The following is a 21,316-nucleotide window of genomic DNA, read 5'->3' as shown; positions in this document are numbered from 1 at the left end:
AGGAGGACAAACCCACAGAGGAGGAGGTGCACAGCAATGTGAAAGAGTTGCTTGTGAGTAAACAGACAGGTGGCTGTCCCCCGACTGGTTTGATGACATGTTCATTCACACAGTCAAGAAGACAGGTCGCTCTATTTTTTTTAAGAATTATTTTATTTATTTTGAAAGATAGAGTTACAGAGAGAAGTAGAGCTAGAGAGAGAGAGAGAGAGAGAGAGAGAGAGAGAGAGGTCTTCCATCCCCTGGTTCACTCCCCAAATGACCGCAATGACTGGAGTCAGGAGCTTCCTCCAGGTCTCCCACGTGGGTACAGGGGCCCAAGGACTTGGGCCATCTACCACTGCTTTCCCAGGCCATAGCAGAGAGCTGGATAGGAAGTGGAGCAGCCAGGACTGGAACTGGCACCCATATGGGATGCCGGTACTGCAGGCTGGGGCTTTAACCCACTGCACCACAGCACCGGTCCCAGATCGCTATATTTTCAAGAGACTAACATGGGTCTTATTTTTGTTAAGATGTCTTTATTTACTTGATGACAAACTAAGAGAGAGAGATCTTACATCCGCTGGTTCACTTCCCAAATGGCCACAATGGCCAGGGTTGGGCCAGGCTGAAGCCGTGAGCCTGGAACTCCATCTGGGTCTCCCATATGTGTGTGGCAGGGGCCTAGCACTTGGGCCATCTTCCATTGCCTTCCCAGGTGCATTAGCAGGAAGCTGGATGGGAAGTGGGGCAGCTGGGACTCGAACCGGTGCGCATGCAAGCCATGGTTTAACATGCCATGCCACAACACCAGCCCCAGTATTTTTCTTATCATGAAAATGACATACTACACATTGACAAACATGCAAACATTAGGAAAAGTATTTAAAAGCTGGATTCTGCCACCCTGTGATAACCACTGTTGGAATTTAGTGACTGTTATGTGGATGTCCGTCTGCTCAGGCTGCTATAACCAAACACCACCAACTGGGCAGCTGGGACCACAGGGGTCTGCGTGCTCACAGCCCTGGAGGCTCAGGCCAAGCTGGCGGCAGTGCGGTTTCTTGCCCGGCCTTCCGCCTTGGCTGACCGGCGGCCGTCTTCTCCCCACATCTTCATGTGGTCCTCTCTCTCTCTATGTCGTCTGCATCCAAATTTCTTCTTCTGATAGGTCTCTGGTCTTGCTAGATTGGGGCCTGCCCAATGACTTCATTGCCACTTAATCACCTCTTCAAAGGCCCTTTCTCCAAATTCTGAGATACTGGGGGTGAATGCTTCAATTATGAATTCATGAATTTTTAGAGGACACCAGTCGGCCTGTAACAGTGTGTATGTATATGTCCGTTGATAGATTTTTTTTAATTTTAATTTTTAATTAGTTTTTTTTTGACAGGCAGAGTTAGTGAGAGAGAGAGACAGAGAAAAAGGTCTTCCTTCCGTTGGTTCACCCCCCAGATGGCTGCTGCGGCCGGCGCACTAAGCTGATCCGAAGCCAGGAGCCAGGTGCTTCCTCCTGGTCTCCCATGCGAGTGCAGGGCCCAAGCACTTGGGCCAACCTCCACTGCACTCCTGGGCCACAGCAGAGAGCTGGACTGGAAGAGGAGCAACCAGGACAGAACCGATGTCCCAACCGGGACTAGAACCCAGTGTGCCCGCACTGAAGGCGGAGGATTAGCCTAGTGAGCCGAGGTGCTGGCCTGTTGATAGATTTAAGCCAAGGCATTATCAGCCTATCTCTGCAGGATAATAAATGTAACCATGTATCATCATGACTTAGTGACCTACTTTATGTGCATATCATAGTTTGCCAACTCTGATATAAAATTTTTTTCTAATATTTCACTATTATAAACTACATTGCAATGGACATCTTTTGGGTAGTTGGCTGATTATTTCCTTAAAGGTAAATTTTTAGAAATTAAATTGCTGGATCAAAGTTTTTTTTTTTTTTTAATTCTGATGCAAATGTTTATTCTGCCTTGCAATGTACAGTCTCAGCAATGGAGAAGGGGAGTGGCCATTGCCTCGTGTGCTTGCCCGCCCTGGGCTCTGGGATTCTACTTAAATATTGCCAATCTGATGAACCCATTTGCCTAGTAGCTTTTATTTGAATTTTCAATTTTTTCTATATTGAGTAAATTTTATATGCTTTTTGACCATTTCCTATTTTATTTTTAAGATTTGAAAATTGTTTGTCATTTACAAAGTTACACAGAGATTCCAGTTCCAGTTGACAAGAGACACTAGGTTTGAAGTATTACATCCTAAAAAAAAAAAAAAAAAAACAACAACAACAACAACAAAAAAAACAAAAAAACAAAAAACAAAAAAAAAGCAAAGATAATTCATTTGGGGCCAATTAAATATTTCCTTTTGAAAGAAATGACACTAAAGAGAATGAAAACTGAATATTGGGTTATCATTCTGTAATTGTTCCATTTTGCTCTTTTCATTCTAAGAGTGTGTCTTTTTCAGAATACATCAGCCAGCTGGTCAAGTCTGTGCTGAGGACATCTATCCACACTTGATCAGGTGGCTAGTCTTAAGCCCCGTGAGTGAAATACGAACATTACTTTCCAGTCACATCTCCCTTCTCTTCCTCCTTACAACCTGCGTAGGCTTGTTTTAAATATTTCAAACATCTGTGATAAACTAGAGCCCTCGCGAATGGTAGAGGTAGTCTGGTTCGTGAGGAAAATGGTGTGGCCAGAGGAAAAATGAGCATTATTAATATGAATGAATGCAATTCTTCCCAACACAAATTGAGCCATTCTTTCCTCAATAAAAGAGCCAAGTTCTTTTTCTATAAAGATTTATCATTTCCACATCATAGGGAAAGGGTGGAACTGGAGTAATCTGCCAGTTTTCTACCGGGTGCCTTAGACATATTCATTACAAATTGGAATGGGACACAACAGAATGGCATTTGCAGAATGTAATATGCTAACGACAACACTGAGGTTGATTGGGACACACTATTAAACTCTTTTGAGTATTAAATGGCTACATCTTAATAATTTACATAGAACTTGATCCAGTAACATACAAATAGAGAACAGCATCTTTGGACATGTATTTCACTCAGGGTTCAGAGACAAAAGGCTAACCATTCTTTGCATCACCATTTTCTGCAAACAAATCCTTGTTCACGTGGAAATTGGGTGACAATGAAATGCTGGCCTTTTCCCAAGCTGCCGTGTGAACAGGGTGCTGAAGGCCAGGCAGCCACAGCACACTGCCATGCGGGGCCTCTCCTGTTCACCCACTCTGGTGCACTTCCAGTCATGCCCAGCAGCTCAGCAGGCTGGGTGCCAAGGATCGGATATAAGCACAGTTACATGTAAGCAATGGACTCTGCCAATTGAAAATGGCAGACCTGGTGAGGTCAGAAGGGGAAATGCACCTGCCTACCCTTCCCAGTTCTCTCTCTGGGAATCAGTCAAGTCCATGGTTTGTTTTTCTCAAAGGGTGCTGCCACTTTGATTTTTCACTTGCAAAAACTCTTTACGGATTAGAAAGACAAACTTTCCACTGCCACCTGGTTTGGAAATATATGATTTTCTGTCTGTTTTGTAGTATAAAAAAGTATTTTTAACATTTATGGACATGTGTCTTTATTACAGCTTAAGTTTTTATTTTTAAAAATTTATTTATTTGAAAGGCAGAGTCACATAGAGAGAGAGAGAGAGTTGTCCATCTGCTGATTCACTCCCCAAATGGCCACAATGGCTGGTGCTGGGCCAGGCTGAAGCTAGGAGCTGCTTCTGGGTCTCCCACCTGGGTGCAGAGGCCCAAGGACTTGGAACATCCTCCACTGCTTTCCCAGGCCGTTAGCAGGGAGCTGGATCAGAAGTGGAGCAGCTGAGACTCGAACCAGTGCCCATATGGGATGCCAGCAGCTTAACCCACTGTACCACATCACCTGCCCCAAAAGTATTTATTTGTAATGAGGTCAAATGTATTACTATTTTGGGAGGACTGTGAGTAAAGATGTCATAACTCTCACATGATTATTCGCATATGTTTATAGTCCTTTAAAAAATGTATGTCTGCTCTACCAGAATCCCTTTTGGGTATAAGGCATATGGTAGGGAACTAGCTCCTTGAATTCAAATGATTCTCTAGTTGCTCAATATCATATGTGGATTTTCATCAATTCCCTCTTTGATTTGAAATGACTCTTGGATCACATGTTAAACTCTTATTTATTACATGGGTTGACTTTTTAGATTCTGTTTTTACCCATTTGATTATGTCTGCAACAGTAGCCACACTTTTAATATTTTTATGATATATTCTGATACCGAGTAGATATCCACTCATTTCCTCCCAAATCCAAGGCTATTTATGAGTGTTCTAGTCTGACATTTTTTAAAATGTTTGTTTCTTTATCTTATTTATTTGAGAGACAGACAGACTGATCTCCCATCCACTGTCTCACTCCTCAAATGCGCACAACAGCCAGGGCTGCACCAGGCCAAAGCTGGCAGCCAAGGCTTAATTCTAGTCTCCCACTGGGACCAGCGTACCAGGCCATCACCTGCTGTTCCCAGGGCACACGTTAGCAAGAAGCTGGAATCTGGAATGGTGCTAGGGCTCCAATCCAAGCTTAGCATTCCTAGCTGTGTCTTAACCATCTTACCAAAAGCTCAGCCCTTACTTACCCCGGAAAGGAAGCTTTGTTTTTGATTTGGTTGAAGCCCGTGCAAGAGAACACGAGTCCAGGGATTCGGTGTGATCAGTTCTCAGAGGAGCAGAGGTTCACATTCCCATTGGGAGTAGCAGATCCCCGGTCAGGGAATAGCACACTCCGGACCCTCGCCAAAGAGAACCCCTGTACCGAAACCAATCACCACCATCGTTTTGGTTTCATTTGCATATTTTAAAAAATTTTTAAAATTATGGTGAAATATACAACATAAAATTTTCTATCTTAACCCTTTTCAAGTGAAGAGTTCAGCAGTGTTAGTATATTCCCACAGTTGTGCAACCCATCCTCAGCCCTTGTCTCATCTTGCAGAATTAAACCCCATAACCATTGAACAATACCTCCTTGTTCGCCTCCCCCTGGCTCCTGGCAGCCACCAGCCTACTTTCTGGCTCTGAATTCGACGGCTCTGGGTGTCTCATACGAGTGGAATCACACCATATCTGCATGTGTGTGTTGGGTAACTGGACCATTATCTCACTGTGTGTAATGTCTTCAAGGTTTATCTATGCTATTATGTAGCGTGTGTCAGAAAGCACCTTTCTAGTTAAGACAGAATAGTAGTCCATTGTCTGTGGACAGCGTTTTGTCTGTCCCTGTATCCATCGGGGACACATGAGTTGCTCCCACCCATGGACTATTGTGAAAAATGTTGCAAGGAGTGTGAGGGTGCAAACACCCCTGAGAACCCCGCTTTCAGTTCTGTTGTGGCTATCCCCAGAAGTGGACCGGTTGAATCACGTAGTAATTCTGACTTTGCTGTTTTGAGCAACTGTCCTATATTCCCCAGCAGCCACCCTATTCCTCATTGCCACCAACAGCGTGCTAGGGGTCCAATGTCACCGTATCCTCCCCAGCACTTGTTTCCTGGTGTTTAATGTTTTTTCTGTTTTTTTTTTTTTTTTTTTTTGATGTTGGTGGTTTTTTTTTTTTTTTTTTTTTTTTTTTTTTTTTTTTTGACATGCAGAGTGGACAGTGAGAGAGAGAGACAGAGAGAAAGGTCTTCCTTTGCCATTGATTCACCCTCCAATGGCGGCCGCGGCCGGCGCGCTGCGGCCGGCGCACCGCGCTGATCCGACAGCAGGAGCCAGGTGCTTCTCCTGGTCTCCCATGTGGGTGCAGGGCCCAAGCACTTGAGCCATCCTCCACTGCACTCCCTGGCCACAGCAGAGAGCTGGCCTGGAAGAGGAGCAACCAGGACAGAATCTGGCGCCCCGACCGGGACTAGAACCCGGTGTGCCGGCGCCGCAAGGCGGAGGATTAGCCTAGTGAGCCGCGGCACCGGCCTGTTTTTTGTTTTTAATAGTAGCCATCTAATGGGTGTGAGATGGTTTCCTTTGGAACTTATTAGGATTCAAACCATTTAATCGGTATTATTTTGTGTCTGGCCTCTTTTGATTAATATTATTTTGTGAGAATCATCCACACTATGGCAGAGATGCGGTAATGACAACTGAATAATGTACAATCTTTTTTTTAAAGGTTTATTGAAAGGCAAAGTTACAGAGAGGCATAGGCAGAGGGGGAGAGAAAGAGAAAGAGAGAAATGTTGGCCGTCTGGAGCCTCTCTGAGGACGTGCGTGCTAAGCCTCTTGCCCATTTTTTTATATAGGTTTTTTTTTTTTTTTCTCAGTAACTTAAAGGCCTTCTTTATTCACTCTGAATGAGTCCTTTGTTGGAAATGCTTCCTGCACATCTCTTCTCTCAATCCGTGGCTTGCCTTTTCACCCTCTCCAAGTGGTATCCTGTGATACACAGAAATTCTTTATCGTTGCCTCGTTTTCAGAATGTTTTCTCTTATGGTTAGTGATTTTCATGTCTTGCTTAAGAAATCCTGGCATACCTTCTGTCATACAGAGAGTCTCCTGTGTTATCTTCTGAGCACGTAAGAGTTTTCCTTTTGCACATTCTAGATTGTCCATCCGGCTGGGGTGGTTGTAATTGACACGTGGTAGAGATGAAGACGAGAGAGTAAGTCTTCCATATGGATCTCTGTTGGCTCAGAACCACTCAGTAAGCCGACTGTCCTTTCTGCTCTGTGCACAGTATCATCTTCCTGGTAAATCAAGTGTTTTTCCTAGGAAGTGCTTTATTTTATCCGCAGTTTAAAAAGTAGTGACATGAAGATATTCATGATATTACCTTATTGTTCTAATGTCTGTAGAATCTAGAACAATGTCCCTTTTCCCCTTGGTCAGCATTGACTTTGCTTATTTTTTTTCTGTTGCTTAGTTTCTTTCTTTCTTTCTTTCTTTCTTTCTTTCTTTCTTTCTTTCTTTCTTTCTTTCTTTCTTTCTTTCCTTCTTTCTTATTTTTTTTTTGCTTAGTTATTTTCTAATTCTTTGTTTTCTTCTCTTTTCCTTATTAATTCTTTCCTTGTACTTTGCTTATGTTTAATTTGATAATATTTTTCTAACTCCTGAGCTAGATGGATCATTATTTTTCAGTCTTTCTTCTTTTTCAACATATTCAGGGTTTTTGTTTTATTTTTGTTCTTCTAAATATTTATGCATGTATGTGTGTGTGTGTATTTAAAAAGCAGAGTTTACAGAGAGAGGCAGAGACAGGGAGAGAAAGGTCTTCCATCCACTGCTTCACTCCCCAAATGGCCAGAGCTGGGCTGATCTGGAGCCAGGAGCCAGGAACTTCATCTGGGTCTCCCGCATGGGTGCAGGGGTCCAAGTACTTGGGCCATCTTCCACTGCTTTTCCAGGAGCATTACCAGGGAGCTGGATTGGAAGTGGAACAGCTGGGATTCAAACTGGCGTCCATATGGGATATTGGCACCACAGCATTGGCCCCTAAACTAATCATTTTTAAGGCCATGCATTTCCTTCTAAGTGTGGCCCTGCTTACATCCTTCATATTTTGTTATGTGATATTTTCATTATAATTCAGTTAAAGCACTTTACAATTCCAAGATTATGTCATTGACTGATGGGTTATTTATCAGTGCATTGTGTAACATCTAATGTTGGAGAATTATCCACATTTTTTTTCTTCTTCATTCCTTATTTAATTCGATTGTGGTCAAAGACATAATCTACATGATTTGTTTACATAAAAGTTTTAAAATTCTTAAATTTTTAAATTTTTAAAAGTTTTGTGGCCCAGTGTGGATCTTTGATAAAATAACTGTGTGAACTTTTTTTTGAAGTCTAACTTGCTATTGTTTGTGTTTGGAAATTTTCAATTAGATCAAGTCTGTGAATTTTGTGCTTCAAATCTCTCATGCCCTTCCTGGACATTTTTGCATTTTGTTTGCTTTTGTCTACTTTTCACATTGGTTTCTGAGAGAAATGTGTTAACATCTCCACCCTGTTGGTGAACTTGTCTATTTCTTCTTATGGATATGCCAACCCTTGCCTTATATATTTTTGGATCAATGTTATTAGGAACATAAAAATGAGAATTGTTATATCTTCCTGGTAGATTGACTCAATAACATTATAAAATGTCCCTATTTATCTCTAGTAGTAATTCTTAAAAAATCTTTTTTAAAGTGATATTAGCACCTCCTTACATCTGTTTAAGAGTTTGCATGGTCTAACTTTTTCCATGTCTATACTGGTAGATCTCTTGGAGAGTTAGAGCTTTGCTTTATGCACTCTATCAATTTTTGTCACTTAGTCAAAATATTTAATCTATTTATTTATTTATTTTTGACAGGCAGAGTGGACAGTAAGAGAGAGAGAGACAGAGAGAAAGGTCTTCCTTTTGCTGTTGGTTCACCCTCCAATGGCCACCGCGGCCAGCACGCTGCAGCCGGCGCATTGTGCTGATCCGAAGCCAGGAGCCAGGTGCTTATCCTAGTCTCCCATGCGGGTGCAGGGCCCAAGGACTTGGGCCATCCTCCACTGCACTCCCGGGCCATAGCAGAGAGCTGGCCTGGAAGAGGGGCAACTGGGACAGAATCCAGCGCCCCGACCGGGACTAGAACCCGGTGTGCCGGCGCAGTAAGGCAGAGGATTAGCCTATTGAACCATGGCACTGGCCAATCCATTTATTTTTAATGCTATTTTCAGATATATTTTGATTTAAATCAACTTGCCAATTTTTTATTTTTAGGTATTCTGTGTGTGTGTGTGTGTGTTTTTTTTTTTTTTTTTTACTTATTTTGAATCAGTCATATGTGTTTTTGGTTTCAGTAAAATGTGTTTGTCTCTCCACTTCCTCACTCCTGTCAGCTTGTTAGTAACATGCTTTTAGTAAGCTGTTGCTGGTTGCTACAGAGATTAGAACATGTAATCATTGTTTAACGAAGTAGTACTTTCCCACCTCTCAGATGATGTAAGACCTTTCACTAGTTTAACGTCAGTGTTCTCTTGTAGGATTACACTATTGTAGGATATTTTTCTACCTACACAGGTTTTAAACCTGTATGGCTTTATTGTAGCGCTATACGTGCAATAGGCGCCTCCTTTTACCTATATATTCCTTCGTTCACTGCTCTTCATGCTTTTGTGGGTTGCTGTGCTTCCATTTGAAATGGTTTTCCCTTGTCTCAAATGCTTCTATATAGAGTGACACTGGGATCAGTGCTGTGGCATAGTGGGTAAAGCTGCCGCCTGGAGTGCCAGCATCCCATACAGGTGACGGTTTGAGTCCTGGCTGCTCCACTTCTGACCCAGCTCTCTGCTATGCCTGGGAAAGCAGTAGAAGATGGCCCAAGACCTTGGGCCCCTGTACCCGCATGGGAGTCCCTGAAGAAGCTCCTGGCTCCTGGCTTTGGATCGGCTCAGCTCCAGCCGTTGCAGCCATCTGGGGAGTGAACCAGCAGATGGAAGACCTCTCTCTCTGTCTCTACCTCTCGTAACTCTGCCTTTCAAATAAATAAATAAATCTTTTTAAAACAAGAATTACACTTACATATTTTTTTCAGCATATTAAAGTCAATATTGGCGTGTTCCCTAGCTGCCACTGAGTCACTTTCTGTAGCTACTTTGAGGGTAATAGGGAGCTCAGATTGTCCTCTTTGTGTTTTGTCTTCAGAAGGTTTGTTATAGTTTATGCCTACATGTGGTCTTCCTTGGATTTATTCTGCTTGGGGTCTGCAGATTTTGAAGCTACAGGCTGGTGGTTTTAGCCAGTTTTAGAAAGTCCTCAACAGCTATCTTCAAATACCGTGTCTGCTGCCTGTGCTCCCTTCTCCCCGGCTGAGACTCCAGTTATAAACTCAAGATCCTTCTGTACTTTGTTCCTGATACCTCTTAGAGCCTTCTCTGTCTTTTCCACTCCTGTTGGACACCCCCTTCTTTTAGTTTAGATATTTTCTTCTGAACTCTCTTCAGCTGTACCTAATTTGCATCAAACTCATTAACCCCATTTTTCATTTCAACTATTGTATTTTTCAGCTCTATTGTTTCCTTTGTTGTTTTTTTACAGACTCCAATATTCTTCACTTTTTTCATGTTGATTCCAGTGATTCTAAAGTCCCTGTTCGCTCTGGGTCTATTACTCACTTTCTTCCTCTCAGTTCTGTCTCTTGATGTACCTGTTGATGTCCGGCTGAACGTCATTGTTTATGGAAAACTGTAGATGCCCTAAATGATGTTATTATCTTCATCCTGAGATAATTTCTTTAGCTTCACTTAGGTGATCAGAGGAAGAACAGATTGCTTTAACCCGATTAGGGAGTGATCTTATTTGAAGCTGGATTTCATTCTCTGAAGGTCTGGTCTATTTCTGATTTAGCCTAGCTCCAATGTGTCCCTTTAGGAGTCCCAGATAAACAATGAGGGGGCTGACCTAAGCCTCCTCCTCAGCAGACCCTATGCCCACGTGTGTTCTCCCCAGGCTTGCTGAGACTGTCAGGAGCTCAGCTAACATTTTCATTCTCGTAGCAGCCGCTTTCTGCTGTGTTTATCTAACCTTAAGGTCTGTGCTGTTAAGACTGAATGCTTTTAGAGAAACTGCGCAGACTGTTGGGCTAAATTCTCTCACTTTTTTTTTTTTTTAAAGGCGGAGAGGGAGAAGGTAAGAGGAGAGGGAAGGGAGATCTTCCATGTACTGGTTCACTCCCCAAATGGCAACAAGGGCCAGGTCAGGGCCAGGCTGAAGCCAGGAGCCTGGAACTCAATCTGAATCACCCACATGGCCGGCAAAGACCCAAATACTTGAGCCATCACCTGCCACCTCCCAGGCTATGCAGGGGCAGGAAGTCGGGTCAGAAGCACAGAAGCCAGGACTCAAACCAGGCACTCCCACAGGGGACTCAGATGTCCCAAGTGACATAACTGCTGTACAGAATTCCCAGTTCATTTCACTTCTATGCTTTTTATAAAAAAGATATATTTATTTATTTGAAAGTCAGAGTTAAACAGAGAGATCTTCCATCTACTGGCTCACTCCCCAAATAGCCACAGTGGCCTGGGCTGGGCCAGGCCAAAGCCAGGAGCCAGGAGCTTCCTTTGGGTTTTCCTTGTGGATGCAGGGGCCCAAGCACTTTGTCCATCTTCCACTGCTTTCCCAGGCACATTAAGCAGGGAGCTGGATCAGAAGCAGAGCAGCTGGCTCTTGAACTGACGCTCCTATGGGATGCTGGTGTTGCAGGCGGCAGCTTAACCTGCTGTACTACCATACCAGCCCCAAATTTTGGTTTTTAAAACAGATTCTCAGGCCGGCGCCGCGGCTCACTAGGCTAATCCTCCACCTAGCGGCGCCGGCACACCAGGTTCTAGTCCCGGTCGGGGCGCCAGATTCTGTCCTGGTTGCCCCTCTTCCAGGCCAGCTCTCTGCTGTGGCCAGGGAGTGCAGTGGAGGATGGCCCAAGTGCTTGGGCCCTGCACCCCATGGGAGACCAGGAGAAGCACCTGGCTCCTGCCATTGGATCAGCGCAGTGCGCCGGCCGCGGCGGCCATTGGAGGGTGAACCAACGGCAAAGGAAGACCTTTCTCTCTCTCTCTCTCACTGTCCACTCTGCCTGTCAAAACAAAACAAAAGAAAACAAAACCACAGATTCTCAGTCTATCCTAAGTGCCCTTGGAGGTATTATAAATTCAAGAGCAATATATGATGGAATAAGTGCTCACACAATATTAGTTGCAGGATTTAATTCTCTCATCATAAAAGTCATTTATAAGAATATGGATTAAAGAAAAATTCAAGCCCACACACCACCAGGTCCTAGGCTGTCTCCTCGCCGCCTCCTCCCTGGCCCATCTGGCTGTGCCCTGCAGAATTGCACCTTTTACCTACCGACTTTGTAAATATGAGCAAATTACATAGACCCCTGGCTGCACACCGAGGAGTCAGGAGGACGTTGCGGGTGCAGCAGCGAGAGAGCTGCTCTCCTCTGTCTCCAGGCTGACACCAGGCTGAGCCGGGCCCCACGCAGGCCTGCCTGCCTCTCAGCCCCAGACTGCAGAGGAAGGCAGCTCCTCTGCACCCACAAAGAAAGTCTTTGCTGTCAAAGCCATCCTCGCCCCAGATGCAAAGTGGAAGCCCCTCCTCCTCCCTCCGTCCCTGCGTTCTCCTGCCTCTCCCTTCCTCGTGTTTGCAGCCACGCTAACCTGCTTCCCCCAAGGCTCCCTCACTCTCCACACCCTCCCTGCCCTTCCTCCCGGCAGGCAGAGCTCGGGCGGGGAAGTCAGGAGCCTGAATCTGAGCCTGAGCTTTGCTGTGTAAGCTGGGCTGAGTCCTGTCCCAGCCTCTGTCCCCTCCTCTTCCCCAGGCTCCTCTCTGGGAGCAGGTGTCAGTTCGCAGCTGGCACCTTGCCTGGCAGGTGACAGGCTTCAGTGAATGGCAGCTCTCCAAGCAAAGGAGGAAAGGGGTCGGCAGTGCCCTGAGATCCCTGGCCAGCTCAGCTCTGGGCTTGGGCCTCCTTAGACTCAGGGGCGGGCTCTGGAACATCCCCCTCCCCGCCCCGCCCCGCCCCTCCCCAGGTGCAGGATTTGCATCAGGACCTTGGGGGGTGGGCCCAGGGGTCGGTCTTTCTTCAAAGCTCTCTGGGTGATTCCAGTGTGGGGGCAAAGTGAAGAAGCCCTGGCAGTGGAGCTGAGAGCTAAAGCTGCCCAGGGCGCTCACAGAGAAGGCCCCCTCCCCACCCTGGACTCAGACATCTGCCAAGGCCACCGTCTGCCGCCCAAGGTCAGGTGCCCAAACCTCACATGGCTGGGGCCCCTTTGGGGTGCCGGTGTCACAAGGGGCAATGCTGGCCTCCACTTCTATTCTGATATGGCCTCAAGTCTCTGCGCCAGTTTCTGCCTCCCCCTCCCATGAGACTGCTGGGAGCTGTTCAGCTCTGTCTTGTGCTATGTGTGACAGCACAAGAATGCTGGATCGGTTCATCTCTTGATCTTTTTTCCTCGTGTTTTGGATTTTTGCTGCTCTCTGATGCCTCAGATGGGTAGTCTTTTGTGTTGTGTTTTTCAGTTGTTTCAATTGAGTCCAGTGGGATTATGGTTTTTGAAGATTGGTTTATGTATTTGAAAGGCAGAATGACAGAGGGAGAAACAGAGAGAGAAACAAATCGTCCACCTGCTGGTTCACTCCCCAAGTGGCTGCAACATGTGATCCAGGCTGAAGCCAGGAGCTCCATCCAGGTCTCCTACATAGGTAGCAGGGGCCCCAGCATACCAGTCATCTTCCGCTGCCTTCCCCAGGAGCATCAGCAGGGAGCTGGATGGGAAGTGGAGCAGCCAGGACTCAAAGTAGTGCCCATACGGGAAGCCGGCACTGCAGGCCTCTCCAAGGGAGGACTGATTGGTTTTTGGCTGCTTTGTCAGAGCCAGAGTAGAAATCTTCAACTTTTAAACTTCCATTCTGTTGCCTTGTGGCCCCTCTCACCTCTCCCCTATTAGACCTCTAGCTCAATGATCCTGTTAATTAAATAATATCTGGTTGCCAAGTCTAACCTCAGTTGATGTCCTTTGCTTCTAAGGACTCCTGAAGAAAATCACCAAGTTATATACTATCAGGGGAGGTTACCAGCTCATGGAGCAAATTGTAGGCCTCCTTCCAACCTGGACCACATCTTAAGCATCTCTCCTTTGAACCCTCCTACATCCTTCCCCACTGCAATGCCAACCCTTGGAGGTTCCAGCCTCCCAATCCTGCCTCCCTTGCTGTCAGCCAATGATCAGATGTCCGAGTTCATTGGGTCTGAATTTATCTAGATTTCTACTTCAAAAATGATTGATTTTCTTATCTGTCCTCTCCTCTTTTGCTTCTGATTCAGAAGAAAACACATCTTCTGTCAAAGAAACTCATGGATCTCATCTCACTCAACTCCTGCCAAGCTCTATTGATGGTTACTTCTCTCCCTCTTGTTAAGCCATGGCTCTTAAGGTCAAAGAATCTCAGAAACCAAGGGGTTTATTGAGCCCACACAGAGGGTAGCCAGAAAGAGCAAATGCCAGGTCCTGGGACAAGGGCCCTGGACCACCAGCAGCAGGGGTGAGCCGAAGCAGGACAATGCCTACTGGATCTGGAGCTACAGCCATTTTTTAAAATTTGGAAACATTAAAAAGAAACTATATTGAACTCACATTGGCTGTAGATAAGAGGGCAGGACAAGATAAAGCAGGCAAAACTTGGACTCAGAGGACAGTCCCCGAGAAGTACTTACTGCTTCTTCACTGTGGGAGCGGTGAGCAGAATGCAGTGGTACCCTGATGGGTGTCCTCCTGCGGTTTTGAGTCAAGCGTTTCAACACACATTCAGGAATGTGGAGCTGTTTTTTGTCATCATTGGTTTGGCTTGAAGCTATCAAGTGAATAGCTTCTCTTATCTCTCCTCTCGTCCATCCTCCAAACTTGTACTAAATTTAGGGCATCTTGGAATTTTTTCTTCCATCAATTGAATCTCTTTAACATTTCTGCTTCCTTATCTCTTGTCAGTAAACATGCTCAGATCTGCCCATTCCAAAAACAAATTCTTGCGTCAATCGTCAATCCTGTTGCCTTATCTTGCTGTGATCTCCCAAGCGCTGATGACCAAATTTCTTAAAACGTAACCTGCATTCATCATCTCCACTCGCTCACCACCCATTCATTGCTTGCAGTTTTGTTTCTCTCCCTGCCAGTGCACTGGAACCTCCAAGAGTCTCCTTTGATCTAAGCCCGAGGGCCTCTTGCTGGCTTTGCCTTCTTCGATCCTTCCAGAACATGTAGCCAACAGCATCTGAACATCCTCTCCCGTGTTGGCTTCTCTGACATAATTTTCCTTGGACCTTCTACTTCTTCCACGGGTTCCTCTGTCTCTTGCTCCATCGTCGTCCTCACTCCACTCTTTGTGTAGATGTTTCCTAGGTCTTTGTCCCGTGCCTTCTCCATAAATCCGCCGAGTCCTCTCTGTGTTCACTCCAGACTTGTAATTCCAGCTCCCTCCTGGGTTTCTGCCCCTCGATGACCTACCTACACATCAAACTCAACATTTCCAGAGAGAGTTCAAGTCTCCCTAACTCTGCTTCTTTCCTGAGAATCCTTTCCTGTTAAAAACAGAAACTCCCAGTGAGTTGGGGCTGGGAAATGGATAGTTGTGCTTGACACCTTTTCCTGTCCCACCCTCCAACAAATCAGACATTATATTCTGTTGATCTCTGGGAAGGTTTTTACATGTGTCCCTTCCTGCCGTCATCCCTACTCGTAAATTATTACTTTTGCAATAACAAGATGCTTTGGTTCTTGTTTGTACATCTTCTAGTCTCTTTGGCTCACTGCCACCAGGCTCATGTTGCTTAACATATGTTGAATGAATAACTGAAGCACAGCTTCAATTATGTTGCCTGCTGGTTCCCTCCCTGTTGTTGACTGAGCAAATCCAGGCTGCTGAGCCTACTTCCAAGTCCTCTGAATCTGCTTCTATCCTTTTCCACCTTGAACTCTTCCCCATACGCTGTGGTTCAGTGAAATGCACTGTCAGTTTCCAAGTCGCATCCTTTTTCAAGTTTCAGCGTTTCTGGATTAAAAAAAAAAAAAAAAGTCCTGTGGTATTTAAACGTAATCAAAGTCAGACAGCTTGCTTGCACAATCTCTCAAAGCCGTCACTCTTCCAATATACATTGTAACCCTCCAGTCGAGGGAAAAAGTATGCGGGATTTCCCAACTCCATGTGACCACGAATCCTGTTTACAGGACCCGCACTTGGCTCACAAGACGCAAATGGTCCAAGAAACACGTTTTCCAGCAGGCCCACACAGATGCCTCTTTATTCCCCAAGCAGGCTCCATTTCCTGCATCATTCTTGGACATTAGCCCCTCCAGGGGAAACTCTGCTCTGCGTGCAGACGTGTCGCTTGCCCCAGTGCCCAACGATGCAGAATTGGGGATGCTGCTGAACAGTCCGCAGCCCCCAGGGCAACCCCCACCCCCGCAGCCCACAGCAAGGAATAGCCCAGCCCCAATGACAGTCCTGCTGGGGCTGACGCCTGCCCTGCCCCTCCCTTCTTCCCTCTGCTGTTCAAAGCCATCTCCACTTCTGAAAATCTAGAGCAATTATTTTCTCTTCTTCAGTGAATACTTTTTTTTTTACCACTTAGATTTTCTCCTCTCTGATAGTCTATGTTTAAAGTTGTATTGATTTGCTTTTATTCATTTGAAAAGCAGAGCAATGGGGGAAGGAGGGGAGAGAGAAAGAGAGATAATAGGGCCAGCACCGTGGCTCACTTGGTTAATCCTCCGCCTGCGGCGCCAGCATCCCTTATGGGCGCCAGGTTCTAATCCCTGTTGCTCCTCTTCCAGTCCCGCTCTCTGCTGTGGCCTGGGAGTGCAGTGGAAGATGGCCCAAGTGCTTGGGCCCTGCACCCGCATGGGAGACCAGGAGGAAGCACCTGGCTCCTAGCTTTGGATCATTGCAGCACCGGCTGTGGCGGCCATTTGGGGGGTAACCAATGGAGGGAAGACCTTCCTCTCTCACTGTCTATAACTCTACCTGTCAAATAAATAAATATTAATAATAAATTAAATTATAATAAAAAATTAATAATAAATGCCCACAATAGCTGAAGTTGGGCCAGACTAAAACCAGGAGCCAGAAACTCCATCCAGGTCTCCCACATGGATGGCAGGGGCCTATGTGAGCCATAACCTGCTGCCTCCCAGGGTGGGAGTTGGGTCAGAAACAGCAGCAGAAGTAGATCCTAGGCACTCGAGTAGGAGATGTGGCTATCCCAAGTAGTGGCCTAACCTGCTGTGTCACAGTGCCCACCATCCCTCCCCTCTGATCTTCTATAGTATGGTACATAATGCTTTGACAACATTTATCTAAATATTTCACATATTATTCATGGGTGGGGTCTTTAAAAATTCATAGGGAAATGCATATCCTGAAAAAACTATGAACGGATTAAAAATTCTGTTTGCAACAACATAAACTCATCTTTATTTAAAAGCTTTATTTATTTTTTTGAGAGGTAGAGTTACAGAAGAGAGGGAGGAGACAGAGAGAGAGAGGTCTTCCATTTGTTGGTTCACTCCTCCAATGGCTGCAACAGCCAGGGCTGGGCCAGGCCAAAGCCAGGAAGCCAGGAGCCAAGAACAATATCCAGGTCTCTCCCCGTGGATCACAGAGGGCCAAGTCCTCTGACCATCTTCTGCTGCTTTCCCAGGCACATTCGCAGGGAGCTGGATTGGAAGTGGAGTAGCCAGAACTCAAACTGGCGCCCATAGGGGATGCTGACATTGCAGGCAGAGGCTTAACCCACTGCACCACTAAACCAGCCCTTAAATTCATCTTTTAATCCCATTTTGCATGAACTTTCAAAATTACCCTCCTTTTTATGCCTGGTATGTGATGACTTCTGTCTCCGAAGTGCCAGCACGGTTGTAACGGTAGGTTCTTGCTTGAACCAAATGGAGCTTTACTTAAACCGTTCTTTTCCAGTCATTTTCCAAACTTAACTCTCAGCTCAGTATCGTCCATTTTTGCCTTCACGTTTCCCCACGTCTTTCTTTCCCCTTGCACATCCATGGCCACTGCTGTGGTTCAGGTTCTATGGCTCCATGCCCCTACTACAACCACGGGAAGCAGAATGGCTTCCCAGAGAAGGCCCTGCACCCTGACCTCAGCAGGCCTCAGTCTGATCCCTGACTCTGCCCCTGCCTGCCCGCCTGGCCCCAGGCAATGGACCTGCCCCTGCTGGGAACGATGGTTCTCTATTCCAGTGTGGAGGTGAGTGTGCCTTCCAGGGTTGTGGTGGTTGTTTTTTAAGATGGATTGAGCTGAACAAGGCAGTGAGAGAGAGATTGAGAGACCTTCCACCTGCTGCTTCAGTCCCTAAAGGCTCACCACAGCCAGGGCTAGGCCAGGCCAAAGCCAGGAGCCAGGAACTCCATCCAGGTCTCCCACATGGGTGGTGGGAACCCAAGTTCTTGGGCCGTCTGCTGCTACCTCCCAGAAGCATTAGCAGGAAGCTGGATCGGAAGCACAGACACCAGGACTCAAATGAGGCACCATGTGGTATGGGATGCGGCATCCCAAGTGGTGGCTTAGCCCACTGCGCCCCAACGCCCACCCCTTACACCTGCCAGCCTTGTGTCGGGATTACAGAAAATGTATGAATCACCTGGCTCACAAGGGCGCACAACGAGGGGCTCCAATAGTCAACAGCCTCCGGAGGCTCCCTCCTACCGCAGCCTCTGCTCCAAAGCCTTTTCTTTGATCTTCCATCACTCCCAAAGCCCAAGATGCTGGAATTCGAGACCCTGGACCATTGTTAACAACTCACTTGAGAGACTCACCTCTAATCCTCCTCCACCTCCTCCTCCTCGAGCAGGTCCCCTCGCTGGCCTCAGCCCTCTCAGCTCCCCACTCTGGCCAGTGGGATTCGCCCCGCTGGGAAAGATCCTCAATACACAGCCCACCCACAGGGCAGCCACGGTGCTCCCCGGCCCGCTGGCCGACTCTGCCTGCAGAGGGACTGTCCCTTCCTGGGTGTCTGGGGTCCACACAGTCTGGCCCCTTGCTGGGCAATCAGCTCCCGTGAGCAGGCGATGATTCTCCCTTGGGGACCTCCTGTGTCACCTCTGGTGGGTTTTTTGCTTTCTCAATTTTGCGCTAAGCTGCTTGAGGACAATGACCACGTCTTATTCTTCTCTACCAAAGCTACCTTGCTCTTGCTAGAAGCTCCAGAAATAGTCAGTCCAAAATGTTCAACCTTCTCTTAACTGGGTGTCTTTTTTTTAAGATCTAAATCTTACTTTTTAAAAATGTTTAATTATGTATTTTATTTCTTTGAGAGACAGAAAAAGTTCCCATCTGCTAGTATACATCCCAAACGCCTGCAATGGCCAGGATGGGACCTGGCCAAAGCTGGGAGCTGAGGACTCACTCCAGGTCTCCCACAGGAGAGGCTGGCACCCAGTCACCTGAGCCCCCATCTGCTGCCTCCTAGAGTTTGCATCAGCCAGAACTGGACTTGGGAATCAAAGTCAGGTACTTCACTATGGAACACTGTTGTCTAAACCACTCGGCCAACCAAAGAAGGAGGTACCTTTCTCTGAAGGGAGGAGAGAACTTCCATTTTGATTATGGCCCTGTCTAAATAAGGTCAGAGTTTGTGAGCTCAAGAGGCTTCTATAGTCTTGGCAGCTCATGACAAGAGCCTCGGGTGATTACTGACGTCATAAATAAAAGTGTCAATTGTTAAATCAACAACAGGAGTCACTGTGCACTTACTCCCCATGTAGGATCTCTGTCCTTAATGTGTTGTACTATGCGAATTAACGGTAAAACTTGTCTTAACAGTACTTTTTACTTTGTGTTTCTGTGTGGGTGTAAACTGTTGAAATCTTAGAATTGGTCTTCTGTATATAAAGATAATTAAAAATGAATCTTAATGATGAACGGGATGGGAGAGGGAGTAGGAGTTGGGACGGGAGTAGGGCAGGGAGGGCAGGTATGGGGAGAAGAAACGCTATACTCCAAGTGCTGTACCTATGAAATTTGTATTCATTAAATAAAAGCTTTCTAAAAATAAAAGGAAAGCTGTTAATTAAATAAGCTGTCCTATTCTCAAGATTAAATAAATATTAAAATTAATTTTAAAGATAAATAAATAAACCACCAGACCAAACGCCCACCCCAGAGTATGTCTGAAATGCCTCTTTCCTTAAACTTTGTGCCCACCCTTGGGAGGCTCCTCGGGGGCAGGCAGAAGTGATGGAGATGTCAGGGCACTGAGGGTCACCTGCGGCTGGCAGGGCTGGGGGAGGGGAGCAGAGGTGCCCCCCCGCCACGGGTTATGAGAACGCTTGCAAACAGAATCACTGGCAATCAGACAGTAACGTTTTAATGAAGCATCTTAATGGCTTATCCAAAATAATCCTCTTGATTTGGAAGGATTAAGTTCCAGTTGACAAAACCGCCAACCCATGTGGAAGGAAGCCCCACGTGTTGCCCTGGCTGTTACAGCAGAGCCTGTGGCACTGTCCAGAGAAGCCACAGCTGCAGGAGCTGCCGGCCCCAGGCAAGTGGAAACAGCCCTTTGCCAGGCGCCAGCGTCAGCACCAGCACCGCCTGGGAAATGCTGCAAACCTACAGGGCAGCTCCGAGAACAGGGACAGCCAGCCGGCCACACTTCTCTCAGGCTAACCTTCTGCGGTGTTTTATCGTTTGTCTCTCCCTGTGCCTCCCTCTCCCACGATCTTGCCCTCTTTGATTTCTGAACCACTTGAGAGTAAGTGACATACAGATGCTTCCCAACTCAGGACGAACAACCCGTGACTTTCAACTTTACCATGATGCGAAGGCCAAATGCGTTCGGTAGGAACTGTACCTTGACTTTTGAAATTTGATTTTATTTTTCCCAAGCTAGTGATGTGTGATGTATGACAAAGCCCTCTCCCAGTGCTGGGCAGGGGTAGCAGCCACAGCCCCGGGGCAGCCCCCAGTTACAAGGGGGAAGTGGATTGTGTTGCTAAGCTGGGATGGTCAGCAGATGAGGGGAATTGAATGCATTTTCAACTTACACTTTTCCAGCTTGCAGTGGGGTTGCTCAGGGTGCAACGCCGTGGAAGTCAGGGAGCATCCATGCAGCAGAGCCCTCTGAGGCCCCTGCATCTTCATTGTGTAGAGACAGGCGTTCTGCCACAGCAGGTTAAGCCACTCTTTGAGGCACTCTGATTCCAGACCAGAGTGCTGGCTAGAGCCCAACTCCTCTGCTTCCAAGCCAGCTTCCTGCTGATGGTCCTGGGAGGCAGCAGGCGATGGCCCACATACTTGGTTCCTGCCACCATGTGGCAGGTGGAGTGCCTGGCTCCTGGTTTTGGCCTGGCCCAACCCTGGCTGTTGCAGGCATTTGGGGAGTGAACCAATGGATGGAAGATGTTTCTCTCTCTCTCTCTCTCCATCTCTTCCTCTTTCTCTGTCACTCTTTCAATTAAACAAATCTCCTTTTTTTAAAGGGAGCTGTATTCTTTACAAATATTGATATAATAAAAAATTCTAATTATGGAAGTGGAGGAGACTAAGGAACAAAACAACTAAATGCAATCCCTGATCTTGGACAGTATCCTCTGTCAAAGGAGGGGAATGTGATGACCAGCATCACTGGGAAAATTAACAAATGGAGGAGGAATAGCATCCTTTCTTTCTTTCTTTTTTAAAGATTTGTTTCATTTATCTGAAAGGCAGAATTACATATATATTACATTATATAGCGAGAGATCTTCCATCCACTGGTTCACT

General features: G+C 46.4%; 1 long non-coding RNA gene and 1 pseudogene across 1 annotated transcript; both read right to left on the bottom strand.

Annotated features, from left to right (window-relative positions):
* Positions 1–2,342: 2,342 nt before the first annotated feature.
* LOC127483232 (protein kish-A-like) lies at positions 2,343–6,598 on the bottom strand (annotated as a pseudogene).
* A 323-nt stretch (positions 6,599–6,921) lies between these two features.
* LOC138843374 (uncharacterized) lies at positions 6,922–15,597 on the bottom strand. The gene is made up of 2 exons (XR_011378027.1): positions 14,259–15,597; positions 6,922–7,419 (listed from the first exon to the last, which is right to left on the bottom strand). It is a non-coding gene; the product is annotated as an uncharacterized lncRNA (long non-coding RNA).
* Positions 15,598–21,316: the final 5,719 nt, after the last annotated feature.

Source organism: Oryctolagus cuniculus, chromosome 8, assembly GCF_964237555.1.
Source record: "Oryctolagus cuniculus chromosome 8, mOryCun1.1, whole genome shotgun sequence".
Classification (NCBI taxonomy): Eukaryota; Metazoa; Chordata; class Mammalia; order Lagomorpha; family Leporidae; genus Oryctolagus; species Oryctolagus cuniculus.
Note: the sequence above shows the minus strand (reverse complement) of the source record. Positions and strands in the feature narration are given on the sequence as shown.